We start from the raw sequence: 17520 nt of genomic DNA, 5'->3' as shown, positions 1-17520 counted from the left end.
ACCACTAAGACTAAATGTTGCTAACACAGAATGGCTCAAATAGATATTAATGTGTCAAATATAAGGAACACTTCTTTATATGTTCAAATGATAAATATTTAAAATTAAACGGCATTTTTTTATTTTTAAATAATTTTTTTATTTACTGCAACATTTATCATTGCGAAGCTTTATAATTTTTTAAAGAGGATGACAGAATTGGCGTTTCAGTTAATAGTAGAAATTACACATATTTACTATATTTTACTTTCAAGCAAATTCTGGGATGTTATAGGTTTCATATTTCATGTGTTTATAATTACTGGCTGACTCACTATTGAAACTGTAACATAGCAATATAAAGCCAAATAATTTACAAGTGGGTGGAAGTTAAACCCGCTTAAATAATTAAGGTTGTAAATACATTTTGGCGTTTGACACAGAATGATTTAGATTTTACGATCGCTTACAAATATTAGTAAACTTATCTTAATGGGAACACAAAAACGCAATGTCAGAAAATTGATTAAATTATTACAAAAATTTAATCACTTATTACGTTTTCACACTAAGGACAGTAGCCCTGCTGTGTTGTTTAAAATTAATTTTAAATTTAAATTATTGCACATTTCTTAATTTATATTACGATACCAATCTGAGGTTCCACGGCGTGAAATATGTAATTAAATTAATGATAATTTTTCAATCATTTTAAATTACAATGTTAAAAAATACAATAAATTTTGAATAATAAGTAAAGAGACTTAATTTCGACTTCAAATTATTAAGGAATTCATGAAATCCTCACATAAAAAAAACTTACTATACCTTACAAAATTAGATAGAAAATATAGATCATAAAAGGGCTTTGAGTATTCGTTTATTATACGAGATACAAATAATAATAAACGATTATTACATAAAGATGATTGATGAAAGAAAGCGATTACTTAGTTACCGTCTCTATATAGAATTTACATTTCGAACCGGCTTTAAATTAAAAATCTTGATTTTACAATGCGTTTGCGCAATTATAATCTTTCTTTTCTTCCTATTATGGATTGTCCAGTTAATAAAACACAAAAAAGGTTAGTATTCAGGACATGGTGGACGGGAGGAGTGAACTTGGGTGCAATGACTCCCCGGACTCGTACCTCGCATACTACTCGTTCGAATACCGAGAAAGTCTTGGTAATATTTATTTCATTATATCTTAAATAACTTTTAACACTACAAGGTACGAGTTAGCATAACTGTTTTATAAAAAGTATAAACGTTTCGTATTATTATATAATATTTATTATTAATAATTAATTCAAATTGATTTTTCAAATATTAATACATAATAGTTCATTAGTAATTAATTGGATGGGAATGATATCTGGATGTCGTTTTTAAATTAACTAATTTTACAGACATTTTTAAAGATAATCTACTCAGTTTCTCGTCGGTTCATCTCGATTCATATTCTGAATGCGTGATAACGCTTGACATCACAAAAGTACTTCAAATATATTTGATAGAAATCATTGATTTGAATTGATTATCTTGTATTATGTATTTGACGACCTCCGTGGTCGAGTGATGTGTACACCGGTTTTCATGGGTACGTCTCTCCGAGGTCCTGGGTTCGATTCCCGGCTGAGTCGATGTAGATTATCATTTGTTTTCTATGTTGTCTTGGGTTTGGGTGTTTGTGGTACCGTCGTTACTTCTGATTTTCCATAACACAAGTGCTTTAGCTTAATATATTATTAATTCAGTGTAATATATGGGATGTTGTCTCATATATTTATTATGTATAAGGAAGGTTATGAAAAATGTTAATAATATATAATTAGCTGTACTTATTTGTTACATAATAAAATTAAACGATCTTTTACGCTTTTCACTGACGGCTAAGTTGGTTCGCAGATCATTAATTGTGGAATGGCTTAAGTAAAGTCGAAGCAGGCGTCAAACTTGTAAAATAGATTAATGTATTCCAGTGATTGTGCCCGTTGCGACTGCGATCATTTCCATAACAAGTATCGTAGCATTTAGTCATACAAAATGCAAAAGAATTGATGACTATTAATTGAAACGATTTATAATAAATAACAGACGATTATCGTAACTTAATAACTCAATAAATGTATATAGCCCATTCCGCAAACGTTAGGAGTAGTTATTTAAGGGGTATAAAAATGTAGCATACGATGTTAATTTATTACAACATTTTTCATTAGAGCTGGCTAATGTCCGAAGTATAATGCTTCTTTACTTTTTTTGTAACAATTATTCGAAACGCTTTTGAGTATCGTGATAATATGCTAGAAAACGTCACACAAGTAAGAATAATGTAGGTACTAAGTTAAATATTAGACATTACAGTATTCGATTAAGTTATTTATACATATAAATAATGACTTGTTTATGGGACAAACAACATTTGTGAGAAATCAAATAACGAATGAGGTTCTTTAATAAATTTAATTAGTAATTATTAATTATATTATTTGAACAAGTCTGAATAAATAATATATAAGTATTTTAATATGATTTCAGTATTCAATTATGTGTTTCTTTTATCTGTAAATCATTATATTTATTTCAGTTGATTTTATTCAATTATCGAAATAATTATTACAATATACGTATTTATTAATATTATTGACATCGACTCAAGCTTAGTATAATAATATAAATAAAATTTTAACAAAAAGAAAAACCGACTTCAAACAAAACACTATTTTAAAACAAATGAATATGCACGAAAAAGTAATAAAAATAATTGCGTATTCAACATATTTTTTAGAGTCTTCCTAAGTTAAATGAAATGAAAAATATTAGACTACTTAAAAGTCGATTAACGATTATATCATGTAGTTATAGTTATTGGTATATTTGGAGCCGGTGTCAGCCACGGTGCCCTTGCCCCAACAATCAAAAGAAAGAAGCGATACGAGCCCCTTGATTGATCCAGTATATTATTGTGTAAAAGGTAATTTGTAAAAAACATATTTGTTAAAGTATTCTCGTATTGTTTTTTGATAGATATACTGTAGGGTTTTATTGGCTGACACCGACTCCAAATATAACAATAATTATAACTACATGATATAATCGTTAATCGACTTTTAAGTAGTCTAATATTTTTCATTTCATTTAACTTAGGAAGACTCTAAAAAATATGTTGAATACGCAATTATTTTTATTACTTTTTCGTGCATATTCATTTGTTTTAAAATAGTGTTTTGTTTGAAGTCGGTTTTTCTTTTTGTTAAAATTTTATTTATTTTTTGATTTTAAGTGAAGCTGATGTTGACTAACTAATTTTTTTTTTAATATGGATAGATTAAGCGTTCCGTTTATATGAGTCAGAAACTACTTCGAGGACAATTTCAAAGGAAACTTGCGAATAAAGCAAAAATAGACTTTCGAAAATGCGGATTTAATACGTCACGCGGCGTGAACTACAAGGATCCCTCGAAAGAGCTGTAATCGAACTCAGCAAAAAAACTTTGAAAAAGACCAACTATATTTCGTACATCATATGACATCACATCACATACACAAAATTTGATTAAAGATAGCAAGAAATTCTGCCCCATATCGCACCCTAACTGCGAGCCGTATAGGAGTTCCATCACTACAGAGTATAAAACAAAGTCGCTTTCTCTGTCCCTATATCTTTAAATCTACGCAACGGATTTTGATGCGGTTTTTTTTAAAAGATAGTGTGATTCAAGGGGAAGGTTTGTGTATATAATACATGAACAATATAGTAAAGAAACACTGATAATTTTAGAAGATTGCGATGTGATGTCGTATATAAACAAATTCTGTAGTATATTTAGTATCAGTATTGCACCCGTGCGAAGCCGGGGTGGGTAGCTAGTTGATTATAATATTCGACTATGATAATTACATAAACATAACCACATTACGGAAGGTGACTCAAATATCCAAATAACCTATAAATAAAAGATTCGACCGAGTATCGCTAACGTGCTCCTCAGAATTGTTCCGTTCCCTTCCGTTCCGTCACTTTGTCTTGGATCCTGTGCTCAGAACCTTACCAAACTTTCACCAAATTACCCTTGAAGTATATATTTTATAATAAAAAAAGAATTATCAAAATTGGTTTACGTGATTTTCAGTTATTCACCTATTTGTCGCGCATATATATAACGCAAATTTAAGACTTATGTCGTTTTCACATGGATACCATCATCGGAAAAAAAAAAAAAAAAAATGGGACCCCACGGGAAGCACTACCTTTCAAACAAAAAAAAAATTATCAAAATCGGTCCACCCAGTGAAAAGTTATGAGGTAACAAACAAAAAAAAAAAAAAAAAAAAAAAAAAAAATACAGACGAATTGATAACCTCCTCCTTTTGGAAGTCGGTTGAAAATTACAAAGAATTTCTTTAAGAGATTTGCTATTTTTTTATTTACTAGCATTAAGTGAAACCTTAATATCTTTTAATAATAACAATATACATATTTATGTGTTTATATTAGCGTGAGAGTTCAAAATAACACTATAATTATATACAATATGTTCACGGTTTATTTAGTAGTTAAGAACAACTTAGTCACGTTTTTTTACTTAACTCGCTGTATTATGTTTTGTATAACTTTCGCTTAACATCATATACTTATGTTAACAATTCGAATTGTTGGTGTGTAATTAGTTGCGTCAGAATACCGCTACGTGCGCCTTATGCTTTATGGCCAGAGACCACAGTGTCAGCGTAAGCGATAACGCTTGCGCGAACATACGTAACACTATCACATATGTGCTAAGCCCTACTCTCTCTTAGAGGAGATGGCTTGGAGCACATGAGGCAGAATTTCAGTGAAATCACGATGTTTTCAAACGAAGCAAATAGTTTGAAGTTAAACTTCACTTTTGCTGGCCTGGTTTTGAAACCGCTATCGTAAGTGTACGTGTTATATCCATTGCACTGTATCTGTGTCATCAAATACAAAACATATTCTTCAATAGAAGCACTACAAACATATTCAGTGATATTCATTGAAAAATACGTTTCAACCATACTTGTGATATATGAAATAAGAATATACACTTCCGCAGATAAATTTGAAATAAATAAATATCAAAAAAGAAAACGCTTTGCTTTAGTTAATGTATGAAGGGCTTAACCAAATCCATAGTTTCGTCGCGTGTTGAGAATAAGTTATGGCCGGCCACTTTCACAAGTACTGCAAATCTTCGAACATTTATAACCCGATGCGTTTTCGCCTGCACGAATAACATATTCGGGGATTGTGTATTTTTAAAATATCGTGAAAACTCTTTGATAAAAATGTAACATCTCTTGTATTAATATATCGATTTATATTTATTTGCCTTCGCTGTTTAATGTTTTCAATATTTATAGATTTAAGTATTTACTGTTATAGAGTACGTATTATTTAATTAAATTGGATGAATTTTTATTATATGAATTAGATTTGAGTGAAAACTCGATCGATTTTTTGGCTCTGTTGGATAAGACGTTCCCATACTTATACATAGTATGGATACATTCTTACTGTACTTTACTTTCGTAAATATATTTAACAATAGCATTTAAAATTTGATTGTGTATACCCTTTAAGTCTTTGACAAAGATCGAAAAAAAATTGTTTTTTCTAAATGTAAAATACTTCTAAAAACAATTCATCAACATTATTATCTAATATCGCATTGCATTCATTACATCCTATCATGTTTATCGAGTTCGCATGTCATGATTTGATATGTTAATTGTATGCATCAATTAACTTCAAGAACAATTCGAACATCGTTAAATGTCGGCAAATATTTGAAAGCGTCTAACGTATGAAAAAATCATAATATTAAAATACTTAAATTTCCGTGTCATGTCCTTTAACTTAGTATTTATTTACACCTAAGTACAGAGATTACGTAACAGTAAACACAGCATAGAAATAAAAAATACAACAAAGCAATTTTCAAAAACGTAAGAAAATAATAAATTAAATACAGAGTAAAAAATAGTAATATTCATAAGATTGAAGAATTGGGAATTGGATCTTCGTGAATCAAAAAAATAACACCTAGTCCAGGAGATTACATAAGAGTTTATAATAAAAATCTTTAACTACCCCACTCTTCGGGATAATCTATCCTAATTTTAAGGGTAAACTTGTCCAGCTAATAAGCTACTTCAGTGCATTACATGAAGCAGATTTTGAAAATATAACACAAATGTAAATAGCCCCTAAGTTCATAACTTAGTACTAAAACAGTACTTACTAAAATAACGAATCAACGTTAAAAATGTATATTTTTTTAAATAAAGGTGTAATGTTTATATGAATATCGTCTAAACGAACCGCAATACAACTCTAGTATGGTTGAAACGTAAGCTGTTAAGTGCACTCATGCTATAGTAAGCACTAAGCTGTCACCGGTTCTATTTATTTACATTATGTAATTCTCATTACGAAGCGTGTGTGGTTAGTTACGTAGAAGTGTAACATAATGTTGTTATGTATATTAAAACTAAAATATTTTTAATAGAGATGCGCTGAGATGGATCAGTGGTTAGAACGCGTGCATAACCGATGATTACGGGTTCAAACCCAGACAAGCACCACCGAGTTTTCATGTGCCTAAATTGTGATCGTCGGTGAAGGAAAATTTCGTCAGGAAACCTGCATGTGTATCCATCGCCCCTCATTGGAGCAGTGTGATGGAGTACGCTGCAATCCTCCTCAAATGGAGATGAGGCCTTAACCCAGCAGTGAGAAATTTACAGCCTGTTCTTGATGATGATTTTTTATATAATATATGTTATTTAAAAGCCCTGCAACTTGTTATATAACTTTACTACAAGGCACGATTGTTTACGCAAATATATGTACATAGATTGACTTTTAACTTCTGTTTTCAATAGTCAGAGGCAATTTCGATTGCCGGAGAAATCAAGCGTAGAACCAAATAATGTAGGTAGTTCCGAAGACCCGGCGATGTAACTAAATCTGAGCTGTTACTACCAATTTCAGTTTCGTAGTCAAATTCGAACTTGAGACCTCCAAGCACTAGCCTCAAAGACGAGACAGTTCTTGCATAACAATATATATCAAAAAGGTAATTTAATAGGGCTTTAATGGAGCTGAGTTGGTGATCCAGTGGAGTGAGATGAATAATAATGATGTTATCATAAATCAACGACATGGTCATTTGTCTGATGTGTAACTTTAGATTTTTGTGCTTCAGAGAGCGCTTGAACTGGAGATGTTCTGGTTAAACCGTGATTAATTATCGCTGGTGTTTTAATAATGGAACATATGTTTTTTTCAAGGCGTCTTTTTTAATCGGTAACATGCTTCACGTCTCAGTTTAATTGCGAGAAATCTAAATAAAAAAACATAAAATACTCTTTCGAAAAAACCTTTTTAGCGTCGAGATTTACTGAAAAATAATAACACTGTCAATAAGTTTTTAGAAGGAATCTAAGTTGATTTTTTATCTTATAATTACATGGGTAACCATAAAGGTATCATTATATGTTGAATTTATGGAAACGAAGAGATAAGAATACGGTCCTGTTTTGGTAAATATGAGGACCCTTTGAAACCTTGCAAAATTATTTTAACCATATTATTCGATATAAAAATTTAATTCAGGAGGCGAGATGGCTCAGTGGTTACAACGCGTTTACCTTAACCGATGATTACGAGTTCAAATCCACACAAGCGCCACTGGATATTCATGTGCTTAATTTGTGTTTATAATTCATCTCGTTTTCGGAGGAAACCTGCATGTGTCAAATTTTATAGAAATACTGCCACAGGTGTATTCCACCAACCCGAATTCGAACAACGTGGAATATGTTCCAAACCTACTCCTCAAAAGGAGAGGAAAAGGAGTAGGAAATTTACAGGCTGTTGTTGTTTGTTTTTTTATATATCTTGTATCGCACAATAAAGGAACTAATTCAAAGGAATCAATTTTATTATATTGGTGTGCGTGACACTGGGCAATCGTCAGACCGCTTTACTGGTGTGCGTATACTTAAAGGCAAATTGTTTGATTTTTTCACGTTCTCAACTTTAACAGACCATTTAGTTTTAAAAATAATCAAAACCAACTAAAATAAAAAATTTAACCACATAACCGTTTAATTATATTGTTAGTTCTTTTACTAAAATTTAATATAGACATACCTATTTTTTTTATTTTTATATTTTCCTGTTGCAAGTTTTGACCTTATTTTTTTTTATTTATGAATTATATTTTAAAAGCTAGTTTATCAAATGCAATTTTAGTAACGACTCAAGTAAGTTGTAATTAAAGTAATCATAAAAAGTACAAATGTAAACTGTCTTTTATGTATTTACTGAAATAACCAGTCCTTAAGATTGAATACAGAAGATTGATAGAAGGTGTCTCTAATCTTATATTCCAATTTTAAAGAGTTCCGGCGCGGCTTTACTTGCTCTCTAATGCAAGGGATTATACATACTTCCAACTTCTAGACTCACGACTTCGATGGATTTTTTTTTTTAAAAAATAAAATTTTTTTCGTCCTTATTTGTGGTGTCATATACATATGTTAGAAAAGGTAGGCATATAAACGAAATCTTAAAGGAAATCTTTGACCAGCGGATGAAAATTAACGACCTTTGCCTTTATTTAATAAAAGTAAAGAGCTCACAATTTTAAAAATAGAATAATTAATGAATGAATTAATTACCACAAAGCCGTGATTGAGGCATAACTGTTTGTTTAGCAAAATTTAAAACTTCGCATTCTATTGCAAAAGCATATATTACCAACTATTGTTACCTTCATCGTTAGCCTTTATGCCTAGTAATTATATGCATATTCATAGAGCATAATAAAATAATTTGCTTAACTCTATTTCGTATATATTTTTTTATATTATTTGGTGTTATGACTTTATAGTTTTTTTGAACACCTATATAATAGAGAAATCGAACATGATTGAATGCCTATATCACAAAAAGTATTTAAAAACGTTAAAAAAATATGCAATTTAAATTATAGATACTTTTATAAAAAACGAGATATGAAATGTGAACTGACATTTATTTACACAAAAAACCTCCAAATATAGTCCAGGTAACATATATAATTATTAATAGACTTTTGTCAAATAATACTTGGACTATTTCCGATTTCTATAATATAAAATTCCCGAGGTAACGTTAGATTATAATTAACAGTAATAGCCACATATAAGGGCTCTTGATTTAATGAGTTCACATATAAAATATTTGAAATAAATTTCCATAATAAAATAGTAGTCAACATTCTTATTCTAAGCATTATAAATGATATCGAGAAATCACGATCACGCCAAGGTACACACTTCACATCGAGAATGTAAAAGGTTAACGCATTTATAGTTATATAAACGCCGTAAGTATTATATTACCTGCATTATATTTAAAAAATAAAACATTGTAACCATCTGTCAATAATAATCACACAACTTTAAACTTTTTTTTTTAATTTAGTTGGTGGTAGGGCTTTGTGCTAGCCAGTCTGGGTAGGTACCACCCACTCATCATTTATTATACCGCCAAATAATAGTACTCAGTATTGTTGTGTTCCGGTCTGAAGGGTCAGTGAGCCAGTGCAACTACAGGCATAAGGGACATAACATCTTAGTTCCCAAGGTTGGTGGCACATTGACGATGTAAGGAATAGTTAATATTTCTTACAGTATTATTGTCTATGGGTGATGGTGACCACTTACCATCAGGTGGCCCATATGCTCGTCTGCCAACCTATACCATAAAAAAAACAATGTTATCCTATATATCATTGTCTTCCTTAGTTTAGCTGTAGTAGTTTCATAATAAGTATTAAGTAATCTTAGAACAGTATTAAAAAATGCCTCTGCCCTTACTCATTTTATTTGGAACAGTTGATTTGGTATCAAATAACGTTTAGGAAGATAGTGACAACAAAATTGTTCGACATGACTTTTAAAAAAAATGAATTGAATTGCAATTGAATTTAAATAATCATTTAAATAGTCCACTTTGAAATAATAACTAAAATTGCTACTGTAATTTACCATTTATTATGAATGTTAAAACATTTTATTATGTTGTATAGATCTTGCATACAAAGTTTTTGTAAATCTATTTTATATCGTTCGACTGGATAGTGACCAGTATGATTTTATCCACGACTACGTTAAACGAATGAGTTATATCCAAATAGTTATCGACATCAATTATCGTCTCTAAAACTATAAGCTAAGATATTATGAGGATAAATTGAGAATCCGGAAGTTACAACGTATTTTCATATATTGATATACATATTAACTTTATCAGTATTTGAAATAACGAGTTATACGGTTCTGATCACCTATCAAACAGCCCACGTTTTCAACATTGCCATTATATTATTACCAGTCGTAAATCAATATAAATCAATTCGGTAGCAACGAACGATGACAGATTATACTCATTACGATTTTAGATCAAGGAAATCCGTACTAACATTGTGAATATACGTTTCATTATGTTTGTTGTCATTATATCTTATGGCGATATTAATAAGTTTAATTTTAAATTGTAGCATAGAATAGTATCTCTCGGGAAATTGTTGAAATTTAATATATTTTACGATGTCAAAGGAGTTTAGCAACCTCTTTTGTTTTTCCTCGTCCCGTTGCCATGGTTACTGTTGTAATTGTTATCTGTCAGTGTGACATATAACTGAATAGTTGTGATGTGAATCATTGTTATTACATAGCTAATATAAATCGTTCCTTTCGTTTATTGATAAAATGTCGTTTGGTTCCTAATATTGCGATTATGTATTGTTTTTAATTAGTTTTTGTTTTTTAATTTAATATACTTAATAATGATAATATTTTTGCAATTTATATTGTTACCTATTAATTCTATTAGTGTAATTAGTGAGTTGGAAAATTAAAATTGTTTTACTGATAATAAAATAATATTAATATATTAAATAACGTTAGGAATATTACGTACACACCGGCATTTGTCGACATCGAGTTTAGGCTCTAGTTGGTAACATACAAACAGGTTAATTGCATTATCGTCCTTGATTACAGCGTGGTTGTATAAAAATAATAACTTTATTTAATAATTTATTAATATCACAAATGTTCTAATATATATAAAATATTATATTGTTATTTTGCATCACCATGTATAGATTTGGTTTCCGTTCCAACGACATCGAGAGTGGTATGTTTAGTAGGTCGCATCACACCTTCGAGTAAGCGTGGGATATTTAGACCAAGAGAAAACAAGCATGCTATGATTTCTTGCTGCAAATTATTCCTAAATAACGTGCGTTCGTTGTGGTTAGAAATTTACAATCGAGTAATTGAAAACTTTTCAAAACACCTGTATATCGAATTGAAGCCAATTTAATTTATTACATACAATTAACTGCCCACGGTAGTCGATACGGTGATTACTCTAAATTGAAAAATAAGGTAAGCAGCTAGCAGATATTCATTTTCTCAATAATTCCATTAGTATACAAATTCCATGTATTTTAAAAGAAAGATATAATTAGCTTTTTAATTTTACTTCAAAGAAAGCATTGATTGAACATAATTAAATAAATATTTTATTGATTTAAATTAATACAGAAGTATTCATTTAAAGACTTTTTAAAAAAAGAACTTTTTAATTTTAGTAATTAAGCGTCAAGTCATTATTTAATATTCCATTATTATACATGCGAATATTTAATAATATAAATAGTTTCTTAAGCGAAATAGTCACCATTGCACACCGTAAAAAAAACTTTCATTTTTAATAATTCGTTTTCGTCTCGCTAAATTATTTAACGTCTGTTTCGCGGAGTTTTGAACAGTGCTAATAGGCTTTCGTTATGGCCCGGCGATGTTACATATTTCGTGCGAACTGTATCGGATGTTACGAAATGACGAAAAAAATCATCGATTGTTGCAGCTATGCTAATTTTAACGTTGCTACACTATTTTTTCAAGAATCGATTACAAAACTACGAGAATAATACTAATTAGGGCTTTTCACAATTATTACAAAAATATAGTAAATAGTTTACAACCTAAATTAAAAAAAAGTTAAACGTTGTATTTCTGAGGCTATATATGTGACTAATCATTATTATAACATATATATAATTTATTATTTATTTTATTTTATGTGGAAAAGAAAAAGCAGTTTAATGAATTTATTTGAATAATATAACAGAAAGCGACGTTCGATAAGAAAGTAGAAAAAATCTATGATTAAAATTCGTAATTCAAATCATGAAATACAAAAAAAAAATTCACATGCATAATTTTTTTTTATTAATATTCTAATAACACTGGCAATATTTTTCCTTCAAAATAATAAATCTTTCGTTTAAATTTTTATCGTGGCATAATATTGACTGAATTTATTTTGAAGCCTTATTAACATATAATATACCATGCTAATGACAGCTAATGAACGGTACATTGACACCGTTAATGTCTCTATATATTTGTCAGTTTAATAATTAATATTTATTTTTACGCGTAATTAAATTTTAAAAAGCGAACACGACAAAAAAAAATATTAAAAAATTTATAAGTGATTATTTGTTATTCATATGAAATATATATTTAATTATAAGTGACATTTATTTTTATAATTTAATTTTTTTTTAATAGAAAAACAAGAGTTTTATTTGAGTGATTACTGTTCGATAAAACCTTATAGGGAATGAATCTTAATATATTAGCATAAATTAATATATAAAACTCACCTAAAATATATATAAACTATAACACACACAAAGCACAAAAGTTCATTAGCCACAGTTCACAAGCTATGTCGAAGCGCGTTGTCTCGTTCGTGTTACTTAGTTCGTTCTCAGCCACTGTCGTCGAAACACTGAGCGGAACCGACTACTGCCTGCGCCCGCGCATACCTAAAAGTAAAACCAAAACCATTCGCCGCATATCAAAAATACAACCAATCTAATATGTATTGTATATTAAGGTTAAGGATAGAAATATTAACAATAAGAATTTCTCGATCATCGATTTGCTATACCGTTTGATAATTGTTCGTAAGATTGAGAGCGTGTGAGCTTGAGATAGTGTGAAATTGATATAAAATAGATCTCTAGTTGTGAAAGATCTTGCGACAGTGCTGATTATACCTAATTTACCGCTGAATTAGATAAATACGATTAATGGTGATATTTGTAGCCAAGATTATATTGGGAAATTGAGTTATCCATAAGCTACGGTAATGATGTATGTGCATCGTCGCAATATATCATTCTGTGATGTGAGTATAGATTATATTTAAATAGAATATATTTTTTTAATATAGCAAAGTTTTATGCGAATAAAAGTCTAGTGAAAACTATTTGCTTTTAAACGATAATCAATAAAGAAATATCGTAAAACTGTGTTGTTATTTTATGTGTTGTCTGTGGGTCGCTTTCGTCGTCTGATAAACGTTTTACGAGGGTTTAATATTGTTACACATTATTGATGGGTTTTTATTAACAATGTTTTACAAGTTGTAATGTGATTTGATTGCTTTTTTATGAAAAAAAAATATCAAATAAAATTTATGGTTGTAGGGTAAGTAAGCTTAAAAGATTATAAGAAAATTAAAATTATTTTTATTTGAAAGCCTTTACTAACATCTAGTGATACCATCGGTGTATTATGTAGTATATATGTAGATTATAAAAAGAAGAATTGGAAAGAATAACAATAGTTTTTTTTTTTTAATTTAAAATGTATAAATTATTTCTATATTATATATTGCTAATTCTAAACAAGGTAGTAAATGTTAATATTATTGTGATGGTGATGATGATCGATTATGGCCCAGACTGACAATTTCAATTGACAGAAAAGTACAAAAAAAATATTTTAAATATTGCCTGTATAAGAAACTCAAAGGTGAAAAAAAATTATAATCAGTTTAGAGACTCACACGACTTAAATAATGCCTTTTATTTTTTTTATTCTGTGTCAAATAATATTTCCTTATTTAATTTATCTTTTTGCTTTTTTGTGACATGTATTTAAAGTATTGTGTGTTACATTTTTAATCACAAATACATTTAATCAGATTACCATTTATGACTGAAACTAAATTATCGGGTCGAATGTAAAACCTCTTTTTTAAAATCGGCTAAAAGCAAGTGAACGCTATTTCCTCTTTGTCATAATCCGGCGGGACGGCAAATCTGATTACAGCATCAAAGATGAATTTCCAATTACGCTTAAACTAAGCAACTAGTTTTGTACAAACACGAGTGCAGTTTTTCTCATTATCAGTATAATTGGATTGCATATCGACAAGATTGAAAAGTGATTAGCTAATTAGGTATTGGATTAGATGCAATGTCTCTTTAATTTGTTTAAATAAAAAAGAAATACGACTAGTATACTAAGCAACCTATTGTTAATTAATGAGGACTATACTCTCACGTCAATTAATTATGGGAGAGAAGTTTAAACTTACATGAAACGATACTAAGTAGATCATGAACGCAAGCGTGGTATATTTTACTAAAGTAAATTTTAATCCGTATTATTTCTAGTTTAGGGCTGATATTTTTTTCAAATTAAATGATGCCAAATGAAATATATACTGCCAATAAAAAAAAAGTCTCTTAAATAAAGGAGTTCTAGTTACGAAGGTAATAAACACAAGATACTTATGCTAATTAAATAATATTTAATTAAGTATCAACTAACAGAAACAATGCAATAAACGATAAGTAGATTAATTAAATGACAAAAAATGAAACTGTTAATAAACCCCGTGTGAATAAAAACAAGAAAAAAAGTATAAGTAATGTTATAATAGAAAGAGACAGCGAAAAAGTGAAAGAGAGGGAAAGGTCGCATGGAGGGGGCAAAACGTTTTTTTCGTACGTAGCGATTTCATTTAATTGTAAGTCACGTAAATAAACTTCGTTTCAAAAATACAACCGAATTGATAATGCCCACCCGTCGGTAAAAATGTAATTTATTTTTAATCTTTTAGAAAACTGTTGTACTCAGAATCTTTAATATTATGACACGAAGTTGTCTTTAGCGGATCCCGACTTATGTTATTTAAGTCAATCGTTGCACTTGAAATTTAAACTTTTTTTGTTAATAACGAGTTATTAATTGAATCGTTCGAAAAGAATACTGAATAGATACTATTTGTTATGAAATTACATTTTTTTAATATTATTTTATTATTTGGCTTTTATTTGGGTCAAAAAGGCACAGATTCATTCGCTAGTGTCACGTGTAATGGAGAAGACACGATAGCAGCTTTACATTTAACATCTATAGTAATATAAAATAATTATTGTACACTGTAAGTGCGTAGCATTATTATTGGTTTTGTTATATCTTTATTACTATTTTTTTGAGATGACTGCTGAGATTGAATTGAAATCTTAATCGTTATCTTCGTTCAATGTTTATGCTAGTTAATGATTTTATTATTGAAGAGTGTAATTATTACTTCTTTATTTGATTTTGATTTGATTTAATAATGAAGTCACCGGCATTGGTGCTAACACTGCATCGTTAAATATATAACATAACTTATAAGAAATATATTTAAGTTTTTTCTAGTTATTTAAGTCTTCAATATAGTATTTTATGTTTCTTAATTTCAATTATTATATAATTTGTTGTATATAGGTTAGTTTGGTTTACATTTTTGAAGTTCTATGATATTTAATACTTCAAAGACATCGCATTGAATGTTACCTGTATAGTTAATTTCAAGTGTTTAGTGATAATTTGATGGTGTAATTATATCAATAAATAAAATAAAATCACTCATTGTATTTTTGTTTTCTTTGTTTTTGTAAACATGACGATGAGTTTTGAATGGTTTTTTAAGTCAAATAAATAAATAAGAGCCTATTTCATTAACATATATTCTCATTTATAACATTATTTCAATAATGATCTTATTAGCAGTATATCTCCAAATAAAGTTTTATTAACATTGGAGTAAAATAAACTCGATGTCTATTTTAGACGTTTGCGAAAATTATACCTCTGCTTATATTATATTTAAACCTCACAGGGCCTCCCTGAACCCAGATGCATTAACGTTCTGTCTAAAACTAGATTAGAGCACTGTATTATACTGTACGCCTGTTATGTCATTTCTGATAATAATACAAATTATAACTCAATAAAAAAGAATTCTAAAAAAATTATAGAACTAAAATTACGGAAATGAAATGATAACATGGTCAATCGTTTAAAGTTTTCATTAAATTACAGTTAATATTGTGTAGGAAAAATTAATGAGTTATCTTTTAGAATTTCTTTTAAAAGATAACACATTTCGATCAAAGAGCCTTTAACAAGCATCTAGCAACAGCTCTTAGCAATCCCAGTGTTGGGTATAAGAAATTATCTCCTTTTGGGAAATCTTCTCATATTAATAAATATTTTGTAACAGCAGAACTCAATATTTTTTATCGCAACTTGTGATTTGTACCTATAACCTTATATTGCACATACTATTCAGAAGACTTACGGGTGTTCCAATATCATTATCATTACATAGTATAAAACAAAGTCTCTAACCTCTGGCAACGGATTTTGATGCGGTTTTTTTAAAAGATAAAGTAATCCGAGAGGTATGTTTTTGTATATAATTCATGGACAATATATAAACGAAACAAGAAAAATCTGTAGTATATTTAGTATCAGTATTGCTCAGGTGCGAAACTGAGGCGGGTCGTTAGTATATAATATACAAAACCAGGAAAAAATATCTTGCAAATTAAATCTTTATGTATCATCTCTAATATTCTCAATGACACTCAAAATAATCTATAGTAATTCGTATTGAATTACGATAGATTATTTTTCAAATTCAAATTTAAATTCGCGTATAATTTTTTTTTAATCTTTATCGTCTTGTTGAGCGCGAATCTTACAAATGAACGCTTAATTTTGAAGTATATCGAATGTCACATAAATAAAGACAATCGCTATATAAATATCCAAAAAACCAAATGTATTACTTTTTTTACATGGCAACATAAAGAAGTATGCTTTAGCCTCAGTGCTGGTCAAACTTTAGGTTGATCTAAATCTTCTTTTTTTAAAGTTTTGAGTTGATCCAGTGCAGGTTGGTTTACACATGTCGCTGACTTTCATTTATATACAAATATATATATATACTTATAGTTGTTGCACACGTGGTATTTTATATGATACAGGTAAAGGAATTTACCACCTTCAGATAAAACACATGTCTTCTACACAATAATTTAACGTATTATTAATAAAAATATTTAAAAATATTTTTCAAATATTATTATCAAGAGCATGAAAATAATACGCATTGTCATGCAAAATAATAAAAAAAAATCAAATCAATCACTCGTATGCAACTTAACATTTGCAAGTGTTGCAAGATATGTGTGTATTTACATGTGTATGAATTCATACATATACAAACAATGGAGCTTGTATGATGTGATATGACATGGCGAACAATAATTTATTTATAAATTAATTGTGTCATCATATTTG

The 17520-nt window shown here is 29.1% G+C and overlaps 1 long non-coding RNA gene across 1 annotated transcript in view; it reads right to left on the bottom strand.

Annotated features, from left to right (window-relative positions):
• The window catches only part of LOC124544318, a 113891-nt gene extending 100968 nt beyond the window's left edge, over positions 1–12923 (bottom strand). Inside the window, exon 1 of the long non-coding RNA XR_006967530.1 lies at positions 12747–12923. This is a non-coding gene — a long non-coding RNA (uncharacterized LOC124544318). The remainder of the gene's footprint in view (positions 1–12746) is intronic.
• Positions 12924–17520: the final 4597 nt, after the last annotated feature.

Source organism: Vanessa cardui, chromosome 4 (genome assembly GCF_905220365.1).
Source record: "Vanessa cardui chromosome 4, ilVanCard2.1, whole genome shotgun sequence".
In the NCBI taxonomy this organism is placed as follows: Eukaryota; Metazoa; Arthropoda; class Insecta; order Lepidoptera; family Nymphalidae; genus Vanessa; species Vanessa cardui.
The sequence above is the reverse complement of the archived record's forward strand: the minus strand, read 5'-3'. Positions and strand labels throughout refer to the sequence as shown.